This window comes from Pseudophryne corroboree, chromosome 12, assembly GCF_028390025.1.
Source record: "Pseudophryne corroboree isolate aPseCor3 chromosome 12, aPseCor3.hap2, whole genome shotgun sequence".
In the NCBI taxonomy this organism is placed as follows: Eukaryota; Metazoa; Chordata; class Amphibia; order Anura; family Myobatrachidae; genus Pseudophryne; species Pseudophryne corroboree.
The window spans coordinates 75,299,566-75,310,432 of record NC_086455.1 but is presented as its reverse complement, the minus strand read 5'-3'; the positions used below and the strand labels follow the sequence as shown (position 1 = coordinate 75,310,432).

Here is a 10,867-nt window from a genome sequence, read left to right as displayed (position 1 = left end):
TGTTCTCCCGCAGCATTCTAAGAAGGTACCACATTATCAAATGCAGTCCTTTCGTTCCAATAAAAACAAGAAGGTACGAGGATCGTCCTTCGTTGCCAGAGGTAAAGGCAAGGGAAAAAAGCTGCACTCAGCTAGTTCGCAGGAGCAGAAGTCCTCCCCTACTTCCGCAAAGTCCACAGCATGAAGCTGGGGCTTTCCGGGGGGGGGGGGGGGGGGGGGGTCAGATCAAGTGGGGGCACGTCTTCGTCTTTTCAGCCACGTTTGGGTTCAATCACAGGTGGATCCCTGGGCAATAGAGATTGTTTCCCAGGGATACAGACTGGAATTCGAAGACATGCCCCCTCGCCGGTTTTTCAAATCGGCTCTGCCGGCTTCCCCGTCAGAGAGGGAGCTAGTGTTAGCGGCAATTCACAAATTGTACATTCAACAGGTGATAATCCAGGTTCCTCATCTCCAGCAAGGAGAGGGTTATTATTCATCCATGTTTGTGGTACCGAAACCGGACGGTTCGGTCAGACCCATTCTAAATCTAAAATCCCTGAACCTGTACTTGAAGAGGTTCAAGTTCAAAGTGGAATCGCTCAGAATGGTCATCGCCAGCCTGGAGGGAGGGGATTGGATGGTGTCCCTGGACATAAAGGATGCGTACCTTCATGTTCCGATTTTCCCCCCTCACCAGGCGTTTCTGAGATTTGCAGTACAGGATTGTCACTACCAATTTCAGACGTTGCCGTTTGGTCTTTCCACGGCCCCTAGAATTTACACCAAGGTAATGGCGGAAATGATGGTGCTCCTGCGCAAGCAGGGAGTCACAATTATCCCGTACTTGGACGATCTCCTTATAAAGGCGAGATCTCGGGAGAAGTTGCTGGACAGCGTGTCTCTGTCCGTGAAGACGTTGCAGATGCACGGCTGGATTCTCAATTTACCGAAATCCCAGCTAGTACCTGCAACGCGTCTGACCTTTTTGGGCCTGATTCTAGACACAGACCAAAAAATAGTTTTTCTTCCGGTGGAGAAGGCTCAGCAGCTCATAGCCCTGGTCAGGAACCTTTTAAAGCCAAAAAATATTTCAGTGCATCATTGCACAAAGGTTCTGGGGAAGATGGTGGCTTCATACGAGGCCATCCCCTTCGGCAGGTTCCATGCGAGGACTTTCCAATGGGACCTATTGGACAAATGGTCCGGGTCCCATCTACATATGCAGAAACGGATCACCCTGTCTCCCAGGGCCAGGGTATCTCTCGTGTGGTGGCTGCACAGTGCTCACCTCCTAGAGGGTCGCAGGTTTGGCATTCAGGACTGGATCCTGGTGACCACGGACGCGAGCCTCTGAGGTTGGGGGGCTGTTGCACTGGGAAGAAATTTCCAAGGTCTCTGGTCAAGCCTAGAGACTTGTCTCCACATCAGTGTCCTGGAGTTAAGGGCCATTTACAACGCCCTACGCCAGGCGGAGGAGTGGCTTCAGAACAAACCGGTTCTGATTCAGTCAGACAATATCACGGCAGTGGCTCATGTAAACCGCCAAGGCGGCACAAGGAGCAGAGTGGCCATGGCAGAGGCGACCAGGATTCTGCGCTGGGCGGAAGGCCATGTAAGCGCACTATCAGCAGTGTTCATCCCGGGGGTGGACAACTGGGAGGCGGACTTCCTCAGCAGGCACGACCTGCATCCGGGAGAGTGGGGACTTCATCAAGAAGTCTTCACACAGATCGTGGATCGGTGGGGACTGCCTCAAATAGACATGATGGCGTCCCGTCTCAACAAAAAGCTAAAGAGGTATTGCGCCAGGTCAAGAGACCCACAGGCGGTAGCGGTAGACGCTCTGGTGACACCATGGGTGTTCAGATCGGTCTATGTGTTTCCTCCTCTGCCTCTCATACCCAAGGTGTTGAGATTAATAAGACTAAGAAGGGTCAGAACAATTCTCATTGTTCCAGATTGGCCAAGGAGGACTTGGTATCCGGATCTGCAAGAGTTGCTCACAGAAGATCCGTGGCCTCTTCCTCTAAGGCAGGACCTGCTGCAGCAGGGGCCCTGTCTGTTCCAAGACTTACCGCGGCTGCGGTTGATGGCATGGCGGTTGAACGCCGGATCCTAGCTGAAAAAGGGATTCCGGAGGAGGTCATTCCTACCCTGATCAAGGCTAGGAAGGATGTGACATCTAAACATTATCACCGTATATGGCGGAAATATGTTTCTTGGTGTGAGGCCAGAGCTGCTCCTACGGAGGAGTTCCATTTGGGCCGTCTGCTTCACTTCCTTCAAACGGGAGTGAATTTGGGCCTAAAATGAGGGTCCATAAAGGTCCAAATTTCGGCCTTATCCATTTTCTTTCAAAGAGAATTGGCTTCTCTTCCTGAAGTACAGACTTTTGTGAAGGGAGTGCTGCATATTCAGCCTCCCTTTGTACCTCCGGTGGCGCCTTGGGATCTTAACGTGGTATTAAGTTTCCTTAAGTCACCTTGGTTTGAACCACTCAAAACAGTGGAGTTGAAATACCTCACTTGGAAAGTGGTCATGTTGTTGGCCTTAGCTTCTGCAAGGCGTGTTTCGGAATTAGTGGCTTTATCATATAAAAGCCCATACCTGATTTTTCACGTGGATAGGGCAGAGTTGAGGACTCGTCCTCAATTTCTGCCCAAGGTGGTCTCATCTTTTCATATGAACCAACCTATTGTCGTGCCTGTGGCTACACGGGACTTGGAGGACTCCGAGTCCCTGGATGTGGTCAGGGCTTTGAAGATTTACGTGACCAGAACAGCTAGGATCAGGAAGGCTGAAGCTCTGTTTGTTCTGTATGCGGCCAACAAGGTTGGCGCTCCTGCTTCAAAGCAGACAATTGCTCGCTGGATCTGTAACACGATTCAGCAGGCGCATTCTACGGCAGGATTGCCATTGCCTAAATCGGTTAAGGCCCATTCCACTAGGATGGTGGGCTCTTCTTGGGCGGATGCCCGAGGGGTCTCGGCACTACAACTGTGCCGAGCTGCTACTTGGTCGGGGTCAAACACCTTTGCAAAGTTCTATAAATTTGATCCCCTGGCTGAGGAGGACCTCCTGTTTGCTCAATCGGTGCTGCAGAGTCATCCGCACTCTCCCGCCCGTTTGGGAGCTTTGGTATAATCCCCATGGTCCTTACGGAGTCCCCAGCATCCTCTAGGACGTTAGAGAAAATAGGATTTTACTTACCGGTAAATCTATTTCTCGTAGTCCGTAGAGGATGCTGGGCGCCCGTCCCAAGTGCGGACTTCTTCTGCAAGACTTGTATATAGTTATTGTTTACATAAGGGTTATGTTATAGTTGGTCAGTCTTGAACCGAGGCTATGTTACTTGTTCATACTGTTAACTGGGTAGTTTATCACAAGTTATACGGTGTGATTGGTGTGGCTGGTATGAATCTCGCCCTTAGGTTACATAAATCCTTTCCTCGTACTGTTCATATCCTCTGGGCACAGTTTCTCTAACTGAGGTCTGGAGGAGGGACATAGAGGGAGGAGCCAGTGCACACCCAGAATCCAAAGCTTTCTAAAAGTGCCCTATCTCCTGCGGAGCCCGTCTATTCCCCATGGTCCTTACGGAGTCCCCAGCATCCTCTACGGACTACGAGAAATAGATTTACCGGTAAGTAAAATCCTATTTTTTTTTCATTTGGCGAAGAAATGGCAGGGCTGAAACTATCCACTACAGAGTATCATTTTCTCTTACCTATAGGATACTGGGAATCCATTTAGTACCATGAGGGTACAGAGACGCACGGCTTCTATGGGGGCAGTGGAGTCTCAGGACTCAGTACACAGTGCAGTCGCACCGCTTCTGAGGGAGCGAACTGAGTCTAAGTACACTACGGGTGTACACAGTACCAAGACTGGCATTACAGACTTAAAAGGCGACTGACTCCATTTTAAGCAACAAAAATTACCTCAGCCAGTATAAAAAAGCGATAAGACCGTGTGCGCCATTGAAGGGGCGGGGCTTCACTATGAGCTGATCCAGCAGCTCACCAGCGCTATTTTCCCTCCGGAGTGACTCCAGATTACCTCAGCGGTACCTGGGGGTCATAGCAAGGGGGAGTGCTTACTAGTATACTAAGTCCCCAATCTGGGTACTTAGTCTGCAACCCGGCTATGCTTGGCATTAGCAGTAAGGGCGCTGTGTGCTGGCTCTAGGCTATCTCTGTGTCTCTCTTGAAGGGCTCTTTGTGGGTTAATTGTGTTTTTAACCTGTTCCTGTGTGTGTACGGTCACAGTATGTCAGACAAGGAGTGTATTTCATGTAAGGCACAGTGTTCCTCTCCAGGAGGTTCACTACAGTGTCCTCAGTGCAGTGCACCATCCCAGGCTAGCGGGGCAGAACCAGCTTGGTTGATCTGCAATATTGCCACTAAATTGTCCTGCAATGAGAAAGAGACACAATACAATACTTAAGACAGTGATGACTGAGTTTATGAACCGAGACTCAGTACCCAAACCAGCGTCTCAGTCCCCTGCCATTTGTCCACTAAAAAACATCCTTTGGCCCATATCCTGCAGTCTGACTCTGATGATGAGGGGTCAAACATGGAGGTGGGGGAGGGTTCTCTGTCACAGGGAATAGAGGCTCTCATAGAAGCTAATAGAGAGGTTCTGCATATCCCTGATAAGGTAACAGAGGAGACTGAGGAATCTTATTTTAATGTAAATAATAAATCCTCAGCCACTTTTCTTGTGTCAAAGGAACTAAATAACCTGTTTGAAGAACCTTGGGTTAATCCTGATAGGAAATTTCAAATCCCCCTAAAAGGTTGATATCTTTTCCCTTACCTCCTGAGGATAGGAAAAATATGGGAAAATCCACCGATAGTGGATGCATCAGTATCCAGGCTGTCACAGAAAAATGTATTGCCTGTCCCTGGTGCAGCCTCCCTAAAAGACACGGCTGATCGTAGAGTTGAGAATACACTTAATTCTTTGTATATAGCTGCTGGGGTGGCACAGAGACCCACTATAGCATGTGAGTGGATTACCTAGGCCATCGCTAAATGGTTGGGTAACCTAATTGAGGTGTTACCTTGCCTAAGGGGGAGATTATTTTACTCCTGCACTATATACAGGACTCTGCAAATTTTATGGTGGAAGCCATAAAAGAAATAGGCTTGCTTAATGCAAGCACCACTGCTATGGCAGTGTCAGCACGCAGAGGCTTATGGCTATGCCAGTGGACTGCCGACGTGGACAGGAGAGGCCTTATTTGGAGATGAACTAGATAAATGGATCTCCAAAGCTACTGCGGGTAAGTCCACGTATTTTCCTTCTGTAGCTCCCCCAGCCAGCAAGGCTTACTCAGGACCTAATCTACAGTCCTTTCGGATTGCCAAATTCAAGGGCAAAACCAGAGATTCTTCTACAGCCACCAGAGGCACTAGAGGTAAACCACGAAAACCAGCAACTGCATGCTTCCTCAAAGCTTTCAGCATGACGGTGGACTCTTGGGTCATAGATCTTGTTTCCCAGGGCTACAGACTGGAGTTTCAGGAGCTCCCACCTCACAGATTCTTCAAATCAGGCTTACCAGTTTCACAGGAAGCAAGTATAACCTTACAGGACGCCATTCAAAAACTGGTACAGTCTCTACAGACTCGGGTCATTGTTCCAGTTCCACCTCATCTGCAAAACAAGGGGTACTATTCCAACTTGTTTGTATTACCGAAGCTGGACGGTTCGGTACAACCAATTCTGAACCTTAAGTCCTTGAACCCGTTTTTAAGTGTGTTCAAGTTCAAGATGGAGTCTCTGAGAGCGGTGATCTCAGGTCTGGAGGAAGGGGAATTCCTAGTGTCTTTGGATATCAAGGATGCGTACCTTCACATTCCGATCTGGCCGCCTCATCAGGCTTATCTACGGTTTGCACCGCAGGACTGCCACTACCAGTTCCAAGCCCTGCCATTTGGTCTCTCCACAGCACCAAGATTATGGCAGAGAGGATGTTTCTACTCCGCAAACAGGGTGTGAACATAATTCCATACCTGGATGATCTTCTGATGAAGGCACAGTCCAGGGAACGGTTGATGGTTACTATTCGCCTCTCAACCACACTACTCCTGGATCATGGGTGGATTCTGAACTTACCAAAATCTTACCTGGAACCGACGCAGAGACTTTCGTTTCTGGGAATGATACTAGACACGGAATCTCAGAGAGTGTTCCTTCCTGTGGAGAAGGCTATGGAAATCCAATCGATGGTTCGGGCTGTCCTAAAGCTAACCCAGAACTCGGTGCATCTGTGCATTCGCCTTCTGGGTAAAATGGTGGCCTCTTACGAGGTGCTTCAGTACGGAAGCTTTCATGCGAGGCCCTTCCAGCTATATCTATTGGACAAATGGTCCGGATCACATCATCACATACACCAGAGGATCCGTCTGTCGCCAACAGCCAGGATCTCCCTTCTGTGGTGGCTACAGACTTCTCACCTCATCGAGTGTCAGAGGTTCAGGATTCAGAATTGGTTTCTGCTAACCACAGACGCAAGCCTCAGAGGTTGAGGAGCAGTCACCCAGGGGGTGCAGTTTCAATGAAAATGGTCAAGTCAGGAAGTTGTCCTTCCAATAAACATCCTGGAACTCAGGGCTATGTACAACACCCTTCTGCAGGTCTCATCCCTACTTTGGAATCAGGCCATTCAAGTCCAGTCAGACAATTTAACAGCAGTAACGTACATAAACCGACAGGGCAGAACGAAGAGCAGAGCAGCAATGTCAGAGGTGTCAAGAATTCTCCTCTGGGCGGAAAAACACGCAGTGGCATTGTCGGCGGTCTTCATTCCGGGAGTAGATAACTGGGAAGCAGATTTCCTCAGCACACATGACCTGCACCCGGGGAAGTGGAGCCTTTACCCGGACGTGTTCAGGTGCTTGACACGTCGGTGGGGATATCCACATATCGACATGATGGCCTCTCGTCTCAACAAGAAGCTCAAGCGGTATTGTTACAGGTCGAGAGACCCACAGGCAGTGGCGGTAGACGCTCTGACGACTCCATGGGTCTACCAGATGGTGTACGTGTTTCCTCCACTTCCTCTGATCCCAAGAATTCTAAAAAGAATAAGAATAAGAAGGGAAAAGGTTCAAGCAATTCTCATTTCTCTGGACTGGCCAAGAAGGGCCTGGTACGTGGACCTTTTGGAGATGTTCCTCGAAGATCCTTGGCCTCTGCCTCTTCGCGAGGACCTTCTGCAACAGGGCCCATTCGTCTATCAAGACTTACCGCAGCTACGTTTAACAGCATGGAGGTTGAACGGCTGATCCTAGCCAGGAGAGGGATTCCTGACAAGGTCATCCCAACTGTGATCCAAGCCTGGAAAGGGGAAACGTCTAAACATTACCACCATATATGGAAGAAGTATGTCTCTTGGTGTGAGAGCAGATAATATTCTGCGGTGGAATTTCATCTGGGATGTTTCCTGCTTTTTCTGCAGTCGGGAATGGATGTGGGCTTACGCTTAGGTTCCTTTAAAGTCCAGATTTCGGCTTTGTCTATTTTCTTTCAGAAACAATTGGCTTCTCTCCCTGCGGTCCAGACGTTCTTGAACGGTGTTCTGCACATCCAGACTCCCTTTGTGCTTCGCACAGCACTTTGGGATCTCAATTTGGTGCTGCAGTTCCTCCAATCGGACCTGTTTGAACCGTTACAGGAGGTTGACGTAAAGTACCGTACGTGGAAGACCGTCACACTATTGGCCTTGGCCTCAGCAAAACGTGTGTCGGAACTAGGGGCGTTGTCTCACAAGAGTCCCTACTTAATTTTCCATGAGGACAGAGCTAAACTCAGAACTCGTCAGCAATTTCTTCCTAAGGTGGTGTCCGCTTTTCACATCAAACAACCTATTGTGGTTCCGGCTTTGACGAACACCTCTGCTACTTCAAGTCTTTGGATGTTGAGGGCTTTGAAGGTGTATGTAAAGAGAACAGCTCGTCACAGAAAATCCGACTCGCTGTTCGTTCTCTTTGATCCCAATAAAATTGGGTGTCCTGCTTCAAAGCAGTCTATTGCTCGCTGGATCAAGCTCATTATCCAGCATGCTTATTCCACGGCAGGATTGACGGTTCCAAAATCTGTACAAGCCCACTCTACTAGGTCAGTGGGTTCGCCTTGGGCAGCTGCCCGGGGTGTCTCCGCTTTACAGCTCTGCCGTGCAGCTACTTTGTCCGGTTCGAACACGTTTGCAAAGTTCTGCAAGTTCAATACTTTGACCAAACTGAAGGTCCTCAGAGTCAAATCAGTTCTGCAGGAACCTTAGCACTCTCCCACCTGGATTGGGAGCTTTGGTACTTCCCCATGGTACTAAATGGATTCTCAGTATCCTCTAGGACGTAAGAGAAAATAGGATTTGAATTACCTACAGGTAAATGCTTTTCTCGTAGTTCGTAGAGCAGGCTTTTTCAACCAGTGTGCCGTGGCACACTAGTGTGCCGCGACCAGTTGCAAGGTGTGCTGCAGAGTCAGAGCAGCTTCCGGCACCTTCAGAGTGAACTGTTGGCCCGGGCTCTTCTTAGAGGATCAGTCGTGCTCCGATCGAGACCTATGCCCTGAAAACGGTGTGATATCATAGATCACAGCCACCGCTTCTCACCACCCAGCCAGCTCACCCGCCTGCATACACATCTTCCACTTCCCGCCTGCATCCCCAGCTTTCCTTGCCCACCCACATCCACACCTGCCCAACCGCCCACTGCTCAGTATTCGCAGCACTCCACTATGAACAAACCCCGCCACTGAGGGACACGGAGGAGGACAGCTCATAATACAATTTGTTATGTTATTTCTCCTGTGGGGAACAATAGGATTTCAATAGGATTTATGTGGGGAGAATAAGAATTTATGGGGACAACAATGTGAATAATTCATGTGGGGAGCAATAGGATTTTATGTGGGGAGAAATGTGATTGATTTATGTATGGAGCAATATGATTTATGTAGGGAGCAATGTGATTGTTTTTTCTGTATAGGCCAATGTATGTGTGGATTTTTTTTTTTTTTTTTACTGTGAGGGCCAATGTGTGTGTTTAGTTTTTTTTTCTGTGGGGAACTGATGGTGTGCTTTGGCAATTTAAAAATATTGTTCGGTGTGCCGCGAGTAAAAAAAAAAAGGTTGAAAATCACTGCCGTAGAGGATACTGGGCGCCCGCCTGGTGCATCATTTTTTCTGCATTGTTACTTGGTTAAGTATTCTGGTTTGTTCAGCCATTGCTGTTCATGTTTCAAGTTTGGTTAGCATGGCTTTCCTATTGTTCTGTGTGCTGGTTCGTAATCTCACCACTTTTTACTTATCTATCCTCTCAAAGTATGTCCATCTCCTCGGGTATAGTTTCGTAGACTGATTCTCGTAGGAGGGGCATAGAGGGAGGAGCCAGCGCACACTATCAAATTCTTAAAGTGCCCAAGGCTCCTGTCTGTGTGTCTCTGTACCCTCATGGTACTAAATGGATTCCCAGTATCCTCTACAGACTACAAGAAAATAATTTACCGGTAGGTAAGTAAAATAAAGTAAAGTATTGAAGTTATCTTTGTCTGGGTTGAAGGTGTGGATCTCAGCACGGGCAAGGCCAAATCCAATCGTCAGAACAGAAAGGGTGAGCGTAAAAAGCTGCGAGACCACAAACACCACAGTCCAGGCGTTAAATAGTTTCTGATTGTTCTCGTCCGTGAAGTAAAACAGCCGTGCGATATGGAAGAGGAACTCTGCCACTGACTGTAATAACAGCAATATCAACCCCAAGCGGGTCAGATTGAGTAAATAAGCTCCTCCTATATGAAGTAAATACAGAATAATATACTGCAGCTGGCGCGGGATTTCCTCCTTCACTTTCTGGAAGTATAATTCTGGCAGTGCGTGCAGCCAATACGCCAGGTGGCACAGGTAGAAGAACTTCACTTGGAAGGGTAAGTAGACATGAGGGTAACTTTCCCATAGGGTCTTTGGATTGGATAACTAGCCTTCCGTGGCCGCTACGTACAGGCACCAAAACATTGAGGCCAAGTGAAACGCGGCAAGCTGCCCGGACTCATTAAACCGGCTCTACTTCTCTTTGAACAGATGTAGCCGTTTGTTTACTTTATCCAGGATGTATTCCTGTACGATGGCGTGCAGTATGATTGCGATGACGTAGAACAATATGGTGACGAAGTCCTTTGCACCATAGTGATAATAAACTATCTCACCGTTGAGCGACTGCAGGCTGCGGTTATACTGAGGTAAGATGAAGATGAAGGCAGTTTTAGCAGTGACCTCAAACATCAGCCCGATGAGGACGCAGAGCACGAAGAAGAAGCCGATGTCCGCATGGTTGTGGATGACAAACTCCTGGCTGAAGATGGGGTAACGTTTCCTCCACCTGAAGGCCATATCCGCCGCGGTGTCCCGGCTCCCCCCCCCCCTGCTTCCTCCTCCGCTGCTGCTAAACTTCTCCTTCCCCAGTCTGCGGGGGCTTCCATTTCTGGCAGTTTTAAAGGAGGATGTGAGAAACGTGAGGGACTGAGGGGTCTATTCATGAAGCAGTGATAAGTGTGGAGAAGTGAGCCATTGGAGAAGTTGCCCATGGCAACCAATCAGCATTGAAGTAACATTTAGAATTTGCATACTATACAATTGTATGGAGCAGCTCATTGGTTGCCATGGGAAACTTCTCCACAGGCTCACTTCTCCACTCTTTTCACTGCTTCATGAATAGACCCCTGAATGTGTTGTGTAAACTGTGGAGGCATGGATGACACTAAGGTAGTGTGAATTGGGGACTAGGGAGAACATGATGTTATGTGGCACTGGGATGAGGGAAAATGTTGCATTCAGTTAAGGACATGTTGAGCTTAAATAGTGGAGGGGGTGGTCTTC

The 10,867-nt window shown here is 48.6% G+C and overlaps 1 pseudogene; it reads right to left on the bottom strand.

Moving 5' to 3' along the window:
• Positions 1–4,319: 4,319 nt before the first annotated feature.
• LOC134979929 (translocating chain-associated membrane protein 2-like) lies at positions 4,320–10,404 on the bottom strand (annotated as a pseudogene).
• Between the last annotated feature and the right edge of the window lie 463 nt (positions 10,405–10,867).